This window comes from Arachis ipaensis, chromosome B3 (genome assembly GCF_059453495.1).
Source record: "Arachis ipaensis isolate K30076 ecotype BB chromosome B3, ASM5945349v1, whole genome shotgun sequence".
Lineage (NCBI taxonomy): Eukaryota > Viridiplantae > Streptophyta > Magnoliopsida > Fabales > Fabaceae > Arachis > Arachis ipaensis.
This window is the reverse complement of record NC_142438.1, coordinates 98,705,272-98,718,293: the sequence shown is the minus strand read 5'-3', so window position 1 is coordinate 98,718,293 and position 13,022 is coordinate 98,705,272. Positions and strand designations below refer to the sequence as shown.

Here is a 13,022-nt window from a genome sequence, read left to right as displayed (position 1 = left end):
ATGGTAATAAAAGGTAATTAAAATAATTATTTTTAAAGCATAGGAAACATGTTTTTCACATATATCACATAATAAGGAAGGGAAAGTAAAACCATGCAATTTCACATGAATAAGTAGGAGAAGGGTTGAATAAATCACTTAAATATAGCACAAAATATATCATGAAATATGGGTTTATCAATGGTTAAATAACTAACCCACAGCAAGCATAAGAACATGGAAACAGTTATCAGACAAATTCCTGAATCAATATTTTCCTCCAAAAAGGATGACACAACTAAGGCTGGACATCCAAAGCTTTAAACAAGAGGATAACAAATCTCTTTATAATGCCTGGGGGAGGTACATAGAGATGCTAAGTAAATGCCCCTCTAAAATATTTTCAGAATGGGTGCAGTTAGACATCTTTTACTATGGGCTTACAAAAAAGGCCGAGATATCTCTAGACCACTCAGCTGGTGGATCTATACATATGAGGAAGAAAATTGACGAGGCTCAAGAGCTCATTGATACAGTTTCCAGAAATCAGCACCTGTACTTAAGAGGTGAGACCTCCATGAAAGAAGAGTCTGAGGCAGTATCTACTGAACTTAGTCCTCCAAAACAAATTGCCGAGCTCAATCAGTAACTATTTTCTATAACAAAATTGTTAGCAGAATTTAAAGAGATGCTACAAGAAACTAAAGATGCTAAGCAGAATATGGAAAAACACTTAAATCAGACAAAACAGCAGTTATCTAAACAGATAACAGAAGAGTAACAAGCTGTTCATTTAAGGAGTGGGAAGACATTGAATGTCTCAACTCAAGGCAGCAGAAAGCCAAGAAAAGAACAACTGACAGAGGATGACCAAGCCACTACCCAAAATCCCTCTGAGGACAGTAAGAGCCCAGAGAGGAATGATTCTGGCGTTCAAACGCCAGAAAAGGGAGAAAAATTGGCGTTAAACGCCCAGTGGATGGCCAATTCTGGCGTCCAAACGCCAGAAAAGGGTGGCAATCTGGTGTTCAAACGCCAATGGGGGATCAGACACCTGCAAGTGCTGATAACAACCCCCTTATGCAGGCTTCTCCAACCACTTCTATAGGAAATAAACCTACAGCAACTAAGGTTGAAGAATATAAAGCCAAGATGCCTTACCTCAGAAACTCTGCCAAGAGGAATAGGATAAACAATTTGCCCACTTTGCAGACTATCTCAGGACTCTTGAAATAAAGATTCCATTTGCAGAGGCACTTGAGCAAATACCCTCTTATGCTAAGTTCATGAAAGAGATCTTAAGTCATAAGAAGGATTGGAGAGAAACTGAAAAAGTTTTCCTCACTGAAGAATACAGTGCAGTCATTCTAGGAAGCTTACCAGAGAAGCTTAAAGATCCCGGAAGCTTTATGATACCATGCACATTAGAGGATGCTAGTACCAAGACAGCTCTATGTGATCTTGGGGCAAGTATCAACCTAATATCTGCATCCACTATCAAAAAGCTTGGTTTGACTGAAGAAGTCAAACCAACCCGAATGTGTCTCCAACTTGCTGATGGCTCCTATAGGATTCTATAGGAGGTTTATAAAGGATTTTTCAAAAATTGCAAAACCTCCTATAGAATCTTGCATGCCCTAGAAAGCTTCTAATTGCCTTAACATTGGCAGGTGATGGTAATTTTTCAATTACCTCTACCTTAGCTTGATCCACCTCTATTCCCTTGTTCGAGATTTTGTGCCCAAGGACAATTCCTTCAATCACCATAAAGTGACATTTCTCCCAGTTTAAAACCAGGTTAGTCTCTTTGCACTTTTTCAGAACAAGTGCTAGATGGTCAAGACAGGAGCTGAATGAGTCTCCAAATACTGAGAAGTCATCCATGAAGACTTCCAGAAATTTCTCTACCATATCAGAGAAGATAGAGAGTAAGCACCTCTGAAAGGTTGCAGGTGCATTGCACAGACCAAATGGCATCCTTCTGTAGGCAAATACCCCAGATGGACATGTGAATGCTATCTTCTCTTGGTTCTGAGGATCTACTGCAATTTGGTTGTAACCTGAATAGCCATCCAAAAAGTAGTAGTATTCATGACCTGCTAGTCTCTCTAGCATCTGGTCTATGAATGGTAAAGGAAAATGATCCTTTCTGGTGGCTGTATTGAGCCTTCTGTAGTCAATACACGTACGCCACCATGTTACTGTTCTTGTAGGAACCAGTTTATTCTTTTTATTATGAACTACTGTCATGTCTCCCTTCTTGGGGACAACTTAGACAGGGCTCACCCAGGGGCTATCAGAAATAGGATAAATAATCCCAGCCTCTAGTAACTTAGTGACCTTTTTCTGCACTACCTCCTTCATGGCTGGATTCAGCCGCCTCTGTGGTTGAACCACTGGCTTAGCATCATCCTCCAATAGGATCTTGTGCATGCATTTGTCTGGGCTAATGCCCTTAAGATCACTTATGGACCACCCAAGTACTGTCTTGTGTGTCCTTAGCACCTGAATTAGTGCTTTCTCTTCCTGTGGCTCTAAAGTAAAGCTTATGATTACCGGGAAAGTGTCATCTTCTCCCAGAAATACATATTTTAGGGATGGTGGTAGTGGTTTGAGCTCGGGTCTAGGAGGCTTCTCCTCTTCTTGAGGAGTCTTCAGAGGTTCTTCTGTTTCTCTTGTTCCTCCAGATCAGGCTGAACATCTTTAAAAATGTCCTCTAGCTCTGATTCAAGACTTTCAGTCATATTGACCTCTTCCACCAGGGAGTCAATAATATCAACGCTCATGCAGTCTTTTGATGTGTCTGGATGCTGCATAGCTTTGACAGAATTCAACTTAAACTCATCCTCATTGACTCTCAGGGTCGCCTCCCCTTTTTGGATATCAATGAGGGTTCGTCCAGTCGCTAGGAAAGGTCTTCCTAGAATAAGAGTTGCACTCTTGTGCTCGTCCATTTCCAGCACCACAAAGTCAGTGGGAAAGGCAAATGGCCCAACCTTGACAATCATATCCTTAATTATGTCTGATGGAATTTTAATGGAGCCATCAGCAAGTTGAAGGCATATCCGGGTTGGTTTAACTTCATCAATCAAACCAAGCTTTTTGATAGTGGATGCAGGTATCAGGTTGATACTTGCCCCAAGATCACATAGAGCTGTCTTGGTACAAGCATCTTCTAATGTGCATGGTATCATAAATCTTATGGGATCTTTAAGCTTCTCTGGTAAGCTTTTTGAAATGACTGCACTGCATTTTTCAGTGAGAAAAACTTTTTCAGTCTCCCTCCAATCCTTCTTATGACTTAAGATCTCTTTCATGAACTTAGCATAAGAGGGTATTTGCTCAAGTTCCTCTACAAACGGAATCTTTATTTTAAGAGTCATGAGATAGTCTGCGAAGCGGGCAAATTGTTTATCATGTTCCGCTTGGCGGAGTTTCTGAGGATAAGGCATCTTGGCTTTATATTCTTCAACCTTAGTTGCTGCAGGTTTATTTCCTACAGAAGTGGTTGGAGAAGCCTGCTTAAGGGGGTTGTTATCAGCACTTGCAGGTGTCTGATCCCTCATTGGTATTTGAACGCCAGAATTGGGTGCTGTATGGGCGTTCAACGCCAGATTGCCACCCTTTTCTGGCGTTTGAACGCCAGAATTGGCCATCCACTGGGCATTCGATGCCAACTTCTCACCCTTTTCTGGCGTTTGAACGCTAGAATCATTCCTCTCTGGTCATTCTCTGTCAGTTATTCCTTTCTTGGCTTTCTGCTGCTTTGAGTTGAGACATTCAATGTCTTCCTGCTCCTCAAATGAACAACTTGGCATTCTTCTATTATCTGTTTAGATAACTGCTGCCTTGTCTGATTCAATTGTTCCTCCATATTCTTGTTAGCATCTTTGGTTTCTTGTAGCATCTCTTTGAATTCTGCGAACTGTTTTGTTACAGAAAATAATTGCTGATTGAGTTCAGCAATTTGTTCTTGAAGACTAAGTTCAGTGGATGCTGCCTCAGCTTCTTCTTTCATGGAGGTCTCACCACTTGAGTACAGGTGCTAATTACTGGCAACTATATCAATGAGCTCTTGAGCCTCTTCAATTGTCTTTCTCATATGTATAGATCAACTAGCAGAGTGGTCTAGAGACATCTGGGCCTTTTCTGTAAGCCCATAGTAAAAGATGTCTCTCTGCACCCATTCTGAAAATATTTCAGAGGGACATTTCCTTAGCATCTCTCTGTACCTCCCCCAGGCATTATAAAGAGATTCATTATCCTCTTGTTTAAAGCCTTGGATGTCCAGCCTTAGCTGTGTCATCCTTTTTGGAGGGAAATATTGATTCAGGAATTTGTCTGACAACTGTTTCCATGTTCTTATGCTGGCTTTGGGTTGGTTATTTAACCACCTCTTAGCTTGGTCTTTTACAGCAAATGGAAACAGCAATAATCTGTAGACATCTTGATCCACTTCCTTATCACGTACTATGTCAGCAATCTGTAAGAACTGTGCCAGAAACTCAGTAGGTTCTTCCTGTAGAAGACCGGAATTCTGGAAATTTTGCTGCACCATGATAATGAGTTGAGGATTTAACTCAAAATTGCTGGCTCTGATGGGGGTATACAGATACTACTCCCATATGAAGAAGTAGTGGGGTTATCATATGACCCAAGAGTCCTTTTGGACTGTTCATTTCCACTTAGGTCCATGATGGAGAAAGGGAGATGATGTGGATTGTAAATAAAAAAAATTTTCTCTTTTTTTTTGAAATTAAAGAAATTAATATAAAGTAAATAAAAAATTTGATGCAAGTTTCAAAAAATAAGAAAAGAAAAAGAAATAAAAGAAATTAGAAAACTAACTTAATTAATTAATTAAAAAGATTTGAAAATTTTTGGTGTGGATTTTCGAAAAAAAAATGAGGAGAGAGAAAGTGGTTAGGAAGTTTTGAAAAAGATATGTCTTAAAATTAAAGATACTTGAAAATTAATACTTGTAAGAAAATAAATAAAAGAAAAGATTTGAAAAAGATATGATTTTAAAATTTTAAAGATTGAAACTTTCTTAACAAGAAAACACCCAACTTAAAATTTTTCAATCAAAATAATAAAATAGGACAAGCAATTCAAAAATTATAAAAAAAGAAAAAGATTTAGAAAGACAAATTTTTAAAATTGAAATTTTGACTTGACTAACAAGAAACTACCAAATTTTAAAAATTTTGACTAAGTCAACCTAAGGAATTCGAAATGATGAGTAAATAAAGGAAAAGATATTTTTTGAATTTAATAAGGAAAGAGAAAAATAATAAAATGACACCAAACTTATAATTTTTAGATCAAAACAAGGAAAACAAACAAGAAAACTTTGAATGTCAAGATGAACACCAAGAATACTTTGAAGATCAAGATGAACACCAAGAACAAATTTTGAAAATTTTTAAGGAAACAAGGACACAAAAAATACCAAACTTAAAAAATTTTATACTTTGGACAATAATAATTCGAAAATGTATAAGATAAACAACAAAAGACACCAAACAAGAAAATTTAAAGATCAAATAAGGAAAATTATCAAGAACAATTTGAAGATCAAGAAAGAACTAAGAACATGTAATTAAAAATATGAAGAAAAAAAACATGCAATTCGAAAAATTGAAGGAAAATAAAAACATGCAATTGACACCAAACTTAAAACATGAAACTAAACTCAAACAGAAGACTCAATTATTAGTTTATTGGTTTTTATCTATTTATTAAAAATTTTCGAAAAAAATCTAGAAAAAGAAAACAAGAATTTTAAAATTCTAACAAAAACAATAATAAAAGACTCAAAGGAAAATTAAAGATTAATAAAGAAAAATAAGATTTTTGAAAAGAAAATAAAAGACTCAAATTTAGTGACTCTAAACCAAAAAAGATAAATTTTTCCTAATCTAAGCAACAAGATGAACCGTCAGTTGTCCAAACTCGAACAATCCCCGGCAATGGCGCCAAAAACTTGGTGCACATAATTGTGATCAAACTTTTCACAACTCCGGTACAACTAACCAGCAAGTGCACTGGGTCGTCCAAGTAATACCTTACGTGAGTAAGGGTCGATCCCACGGAGATTGCCGGCTTGAAGCAAGCTATGGTTATCCTGTAAATCTTAGTCAGGAAATTCAAATGATATGAATGATTTTGTTTATGAAAAGTAAATAACATGAAATGAATGATACTTGTGATTCAGTAATGAGGAACAGGTTGAGGTTCCGGAGATGCTCTGTCGTCTGAATCTCTGCTTTCCTACTGTCTTCTTCTCCAAACACGCATGGCTTCCTTCCATGGCAAGCTGTATGTTGGAGGATCAATGTTGTCAATGGCTACCATCCGTCCTTTCAGTGAATATGGTCCAAGTACGGTTTCTGTACGGCTAATCAACTGTCGGATCTCTCGTCTAGGATGAAAAATACTAGGCACAGCTACCACACGGCTAATCATTTGTCGGTTCTCACTTGTGTTAGAATAGGATCTCTCTATCCTTTTGCACACTGTCACTGCGCCCAACATTCGTGAGTTTGAAGCTCGTCACAGTCATCCCGTCCCAGATCCTACTCAGAATACCACATACAAGGTTTAAACTTTTCGGATCTCAGGAATGCTGCCAATTGGTTCTAGCCTCTACCACGAAGGTTCTGATCTCATGGGTTTGAATGCTCTGTTGTCAGGAGATGCAATTCAAATTCGTGGAATAGAAACCCAAGAGATACGGACTCAAGCTGTCACCGAATGACTATGTTGAGCTCAGATAGAACGGGAGTGGTTGTCAAGCACGCATTCATAAATTTGTCAAGCACGGATCCTCATATTCTTTATATTGAAGTACGAGTGAGTATCTTAGAACAGAATCAAGCGTGATCGAATAGAAAACAATAGTAATTACATTAATCCATTGAGACACAATAGAGCTCCTCACCCCCACCTATGGGGTTTAGAGACTCATGCCGTAGAAGATACAATATGAGATGTAAAATGTCATCCATCCCAAAATGAATCTGAAAAAGTAGTTTTTATACTAAACTAGTAACTTAGGTTTACATAAAATGAGTAACTAAGTGCAGATAGTGCAGAAATCCATTTCTGGGGTACACTTGGTGAGTGTTTGGGCTGAGCTTTGAAGCTTTCACGTGCATAGGCCATTCTTGGAGTTAAACGCCAGCTTGGGTGCCAGTTTGAGCGTTCAACTCCAGTTTTGGTGTCAGTTCCGGTGTTTTACACCAGAAAAGGGTCTCTGGCTGGCGTTTAACGCCAGTTTGGGCCATCAAATCTCGGGCAAAGTATGGACTATTATATGTTTCTGGAAAGCCCAAGATGTTAGCTTTCCAGCCCAATTGAGAACGCGCGAATTAGACTTCTGTATATCCAGAAAAACACGTTTGAGTGCAGGGAGGTCAGAATCCAACAGCATATGCAGTCCTTTCTCAGCCTCTGAATCAGATTTTTGCTCAGGTCCCTCAATTTCAGCCAGAAAATACCTGAAATTATAGAAAAACACACAAACTCATAGTAAAGTCCAGAAATGTGATTTTTTCATAAAAACTAATAAAAATATAATAAAAAATAACTAAAACATACTAAAAACTACCTAAAAACAATGCCAAAAAGCCTATAAATTATCCGCTCATCACACGCTCCATGCATTAAACTCCTTGGCGTGCCACGCCTTCGAACCCAAGTGGAACGCCCAGGTTCTTTTTAAACCTTGGTTAGCCTGGCGTGCCACGCCTTCGAGCCCAAGTAGCACGCCCAGGTTCTTTTTAAACCTTGCTTAGCCTGGCATGCCACCACTTCGAGCCCAAGTGGCACGCCCAGGCCTTTTTCTTCTTCTTCTCCTCTCTGAAAAGTTGAACTAGCGTGGCACGCCCATCATGTGTGCTTGGTTCCTTCTCTGGAGAGTTGAACTAGCGTGGCACGCCCCTTGTATGTGCTTGGTTCCTTCTCTGTCGTGCCATGCCTGATGACATGTCATCATGTCATATTTTTCTATGCTTTTTCATACAAGAAAGTGATGATTAATGCTTAATTATTGAGTAATTTGTGCTTAAATAGTATATGGCTTATATCTTTTGATTTTACAAACTTTGTAGGAAATAAGTGGAAAAAGAAGCAAAAAAAGCACAAAATAAGCTAAAAAGGAGAAAAGAGGAATTATGGGGCACATTTTGGAACTTGGGCACACTTTGGAGCCTTAAGCCACGCTTCTAAAAGCGTGGCCCATGATTTAAACAAAGAAAAGGCTCTTGGCGCGAAAATGTCACGACGCGCACGCGTCGGGCAAGGAATTCTGAAGAACCACGCGTACGCGTGTATGACGCGTACATGATGAGCGGATAATTTATACGGCTTTTTTGCATTGTTTTTAGTATGTTTTTAGTATATTTTAGTTACTTTCAATTATGTTTTTATTAGTTTTTAAATAAAAATCACACTTCTGGACTTTACTATGAGTTTGTGTGTTTTTCTATGATTTCAGGTATTTTCTGGCTGAAATTGAGGGACCTGAGCAAAAATCTGATTCAGAGGCTGAAAAAGGACTGCAGATGCTGTTGGATTCTGACCTCCCTACACTCAAAGGGGATTTTATGGAGCTACAGAAGTCCAATTGGCGCGCTCTCAATTGCGTTGAAAAGTAGATATCCTGGGCTTTCCAGCAATATATAATACTTTGTCCGAGATTTGATGGCCCAAACCGGCGTTCCATGTAAGCATAGAAATTCTGGCGTCAAAACGCCAGAACTGGCATAAAAGCTGGAGTTAAACACCTAAACTGGCACAAAAGCTGGCGTTTAACTCCAAGAAAAGTTTCTACACGTGAAAGCTTTAATACTCAGCCCAAGCACACACCAAGTGGGCCCGGAAGTGGATTCTGCATCATTTACTCATTTCTGTAAACCCTAGGTTACTAGTTTTCTACAAATAGGACCTTTTGCTATTGTATTTTACACACTTGATCATACTTTTCATCTTGGAACTTGTATGTTCACGCTTTGGGAGGCTGGCCATTCGGCCATGCCTAGACCTTTTGTTCTTATGTATTTTCAACGGTAGAGTTTCTACACACCATAGATTAAGGTGTGGAGCTCTGCTGTTCCTCATGAATTAATGCAAAGTACTATTGTTTTTCTATTCAATTCAAGCCTACTTCTTCTCTAAGATATACACTCGTTCTTCAACCTTAAGGATGTGATGATCCGTGACACTCATCACCATTCTCACCTATGAACGCGTGCCTGACAACCACTTCCGTTCTACATGCAAACAAGCTTAAATGTGTATCTCTTGGGTTTCTAATCTAAAATTAGAACCTTCGTGGTATAGGCTAGAATTATTGGCGGCCATTCCCAAGATCCGGAAAGTCTAAACCTTGTCTGTGGTATTCCGAGTAGGATCTGGGAAGGGATGACTGTGACGAGCTTCAAACTCGCGAGTGTTGGGCGTAGTGACAGACGCAAAAGGATCAATGGATCCTATTCCAACATGATCGAGAACCGATAGATGATTAGTCGTGCGGTGACAGCGCATTTGGAACATTTTCACTGAGAGGATGGGAAGTAGCCATTGACAACGGTGATGCCCAACATAAAGCTTGCCATGGAAATGAGTATGAATGATTGGAAGAAGGCAATAGGAAAACAAAGGTTCAGAAGGAGCAAAGCATCTTCATACGCTTATCTGAAATTTTCACCAATGAATTACATAAGTATCTCTATCCTATTTTATGTTTTATTTATCTTTTAATTATCAATTCTCCATAACCATTTGAATTTTCCTGACTGAGATTAACAAGATGACCATAGCTTGCTTCAAGCCGACAATCTCCGTGGGATCGACCCTTACTCACGTAAGGTTTATTACTTGGACGACCCAGTGCACTTGCTGGTTAGTTGTGTAGAGTTGTGACAAAGAGTTGAGATTACAATTGTGCGTACCAAGTTGTTGGCGCCATTGATGATCACAATTTCGTGCACCAAGTTTTTTGGTGCCGTTGCCGGAGAACAAACAATCCCCGCGCACCAAGTTTTTGGCGCCGTTGCCGGGGATTGTTCGAGTTTGGACAACTGACGGTTCATCTTGTTGCTCAGATTATGTAATTTTATTTTATGTTTAAGCTTTTTACCTTTTTATTTTCGAAAAATTTCAAAAAAAAATGTATTTATATTTTGTTCTTCAGAATTTTTAAGAATGAATTCTAGAGTTTCATGATGATTTGTTGAAGTCTGGCTGGCTGAGAAGCCATGTCTAATCTTTTGGACCGAGATTTCAACTTATCATCACAAGGTCTTGTTGATTTCTATCAATCTTGCTGTTGAACGTAATGATTTACTAAAGCTTGGCTGGCCATTGGCCATGTCTAGTGTTTTGGACTGAAGCTTTCACTGAAAGCTTGGCAGGCTAGTAAGCGATGTCTAATTCCTCGACCGGAGTTTTAGACTAACATTGCATGATTCATGGAATTCTCATTAAGAATTCTGTGTAATTCCACTTAATTTTCGAAAAAATTACAAAAACAATTTATAAAATCATAAAAACCAAAAATATTTTGTGTTTCTTGTTTGAGTCAAGTGTCAATTTTTAAGTTTGGTGTCAATTGCATGTCTTTATTCTTCTTGCATTTTTCGAATATATGCATTATGTTCTTCATTGATCTTCAAGTTATTCTTGATGATTTCATTGCTCTGATCTTTAATTTCTCTTGTTTTGTGTCTTTTGTTGTTTCTCATATGCATTTTCAAATTGTTATAGTCCTTAGTATACAAACTCCTAAGTTTGGTGTCTTGCATGCATTGTTTATTTGATCTCAGTTGCATTTTTTATTGTTTCTCATCATTAAAAATTTTAAAAAAAATTTTAAAATTGTGTCTCTTCAAGTCAATAACACAGAGAATTGAAGATTCAGAACATTCAGCAGAGGAATTACACAGAAAAAGCTGGGCGTTCAAAACGCCCAGTGAAGAAGGAAAACTGGCGTTTAACTGCCAGCCAGGGTACGTGGCTGGGCGTTAAACGCCCAAAAAGGTAGCATTTTGGGCGTTAAATGCGATAATGGATGCCATTCTGGGCGTTTAACGCCAGGAGGACACTAGAGGGAATATTTTGTTTTTAATTCAAATCTTTTTCAAATTTTCATAATTTTTCAAAATCAAATTTTTTTCAAATCATAACTTTTCAATCATATCTTTTCAAAATCAATTTCTTTTCAATTTTTTTATTTATTACTATTTTCGAAAATCCTTGCTACAATTAGTGATTTAATTCAAAATTTTCAAGTTGTTACTTGCCTATTAAGAAAGGATCTAAAGTTTTAATTCTAGAATCATATCTTTTAATTTCTTGTTGGTCAAGTAATCATCTTTAATTTTAAAAACTTTCTTCTTTTAAACTTGATTCTCAATCATATCTTCTCAATCATGTCTTTTCAATCACATCTTTTTCAAAATTAAGTTTCAATCATATCTTTTTGATTTCTAATTTCAAAATATTTTTCAAAAATCACTTAATTTCTTTCCCAATCTTAGTTTTTGAAAATTATTTACCAAATTTTCAAAATTTCTCTTAATTATTTCAAAATCTTTTTACTTTATTTTCGAACATTCTTCCCCTCTTCCCATATCCTTCTATTTATGGACTAACACTCCTCCTCAATGTACAATTCGAACTCTATCCCTCTTGATAACTTCGAATTCTTTCTTCTCTACCTTCTCCTTCTATTCTTCTTTACCTCTGACACCTCAAGGAATCTCTATACTGTGATATAGAGGATTCCATATTTTCTTCTCCTCTCTTTTCATATGAGCAGGAGCAAGGACAAAGGCATTCTTGTTGAAGCTAATCCTGAACCTGAAAGGACATTGAAGAGAAAGCTAAGAGAAGCTAAAGTACAACTCTCTATAGAGGACCTAACAGAACTCTTCAAACAAGAAGAAGCCATGGCAGCCGAAAACAACAACAATGCCAACAATGCAAGGAAGGTGCTTGGTGACTTTACTGCACCTACTCCTTACTTCTATGGGAGAAGCATCTCAATCCCTGCCATTGGAGTAAACAACTTTGAGCTTAAGCCTCAATTAATTTCTCTAATGCAACAGAATTGCAAGTTTCATGGACTTCCATTAGAAGATCTTCATCAATTCTTAGCTGAATTCTTGTAAATCTATGACACTGTCAAGACCAATGGGGTTGATCCCAAGGTCTACAAGCATATGCTTTTTCCTTTTGCTGTAAGAGACAGAGCTAGAACATGGTTGGATTCAAAACCTAAAGAAAGCCTGAACTCTTGGGAAAAGCTAGCCAATGCCTTCTTGGCAAAATTCTTTCCACCTCGGAAATTGAGCAAGCTTAGAGTGGAAGTTCAAACCTTCAGACAGAAGGAAGGTGAATCCCTCTATGAAGCTTGGGAAAGATACAAGCAATTGATCAGAAGGTGTCCTTCTAACATGCTTTCAGAATAGAGCATCATAGGTATTTTCTATGATGGTCTATCTGAACTGTCCAAGATGTCATTGGACAGCTCTGCTGGAGGATCTCTTCATCTGAAGAAGACGCCTGCAGAAGCTCAGGAACTCATTGAAATGGTTGCAAATAACCAATTCATGTACACTTCTGAAAGGAATCCTGTGAATAATGGGACAAATCAGAAGAAAGGAATTCTTGAGATTGATACTCTGAATGCCATATTGGCTCAGAACAAAATATTGACTCAACAAGTCAATATGATTTCTCAGAGTCTGTCTGGAATGCAAGCAGCAACAGGCAATACCAAAGAAGCTTCATCTGAAGAAGAAGCTTATGATCCTGAGAACCCAGCAATGGAAGAGGTGAATTACATGGGAGAACCCTATAGAAACACCTATAATCCTTCATGGAGAAATCATCCAAACCTCTCATGGAAGGATCAACAGAGGCCTCAACAAGGCTTCAACAACATTAATGGTGGAAGAAATAGGTTTAGCAATCGCAATTCTTTTCCATCATCTTCTCAGCAACAAACAGAGAATTCTAAGCAGAGCCACTCTGAA

At 38.0% G+C, this 13,022-nt stretch overlaps 1 non-coding gene across 1 annotated transcript; it reads right to left on the bottom strand.

The window, feature by feature from the left end:
- Nucleotides 1-12,338: 12,338 nt before the first annotated feature.
- Nucleotides 12,339-12,446, bottom strand: LOC148571736 (small nucleolar RNA R71). The gene has a single exon (XR_015908258.1). It is a non-coding gene; the product is annotated as a small nucleolar RNA R71 (small nucleolar RNA).
- Between the last annotated feature and the right edge of the window lie 576 nt (nucleotides 12,447-13,022).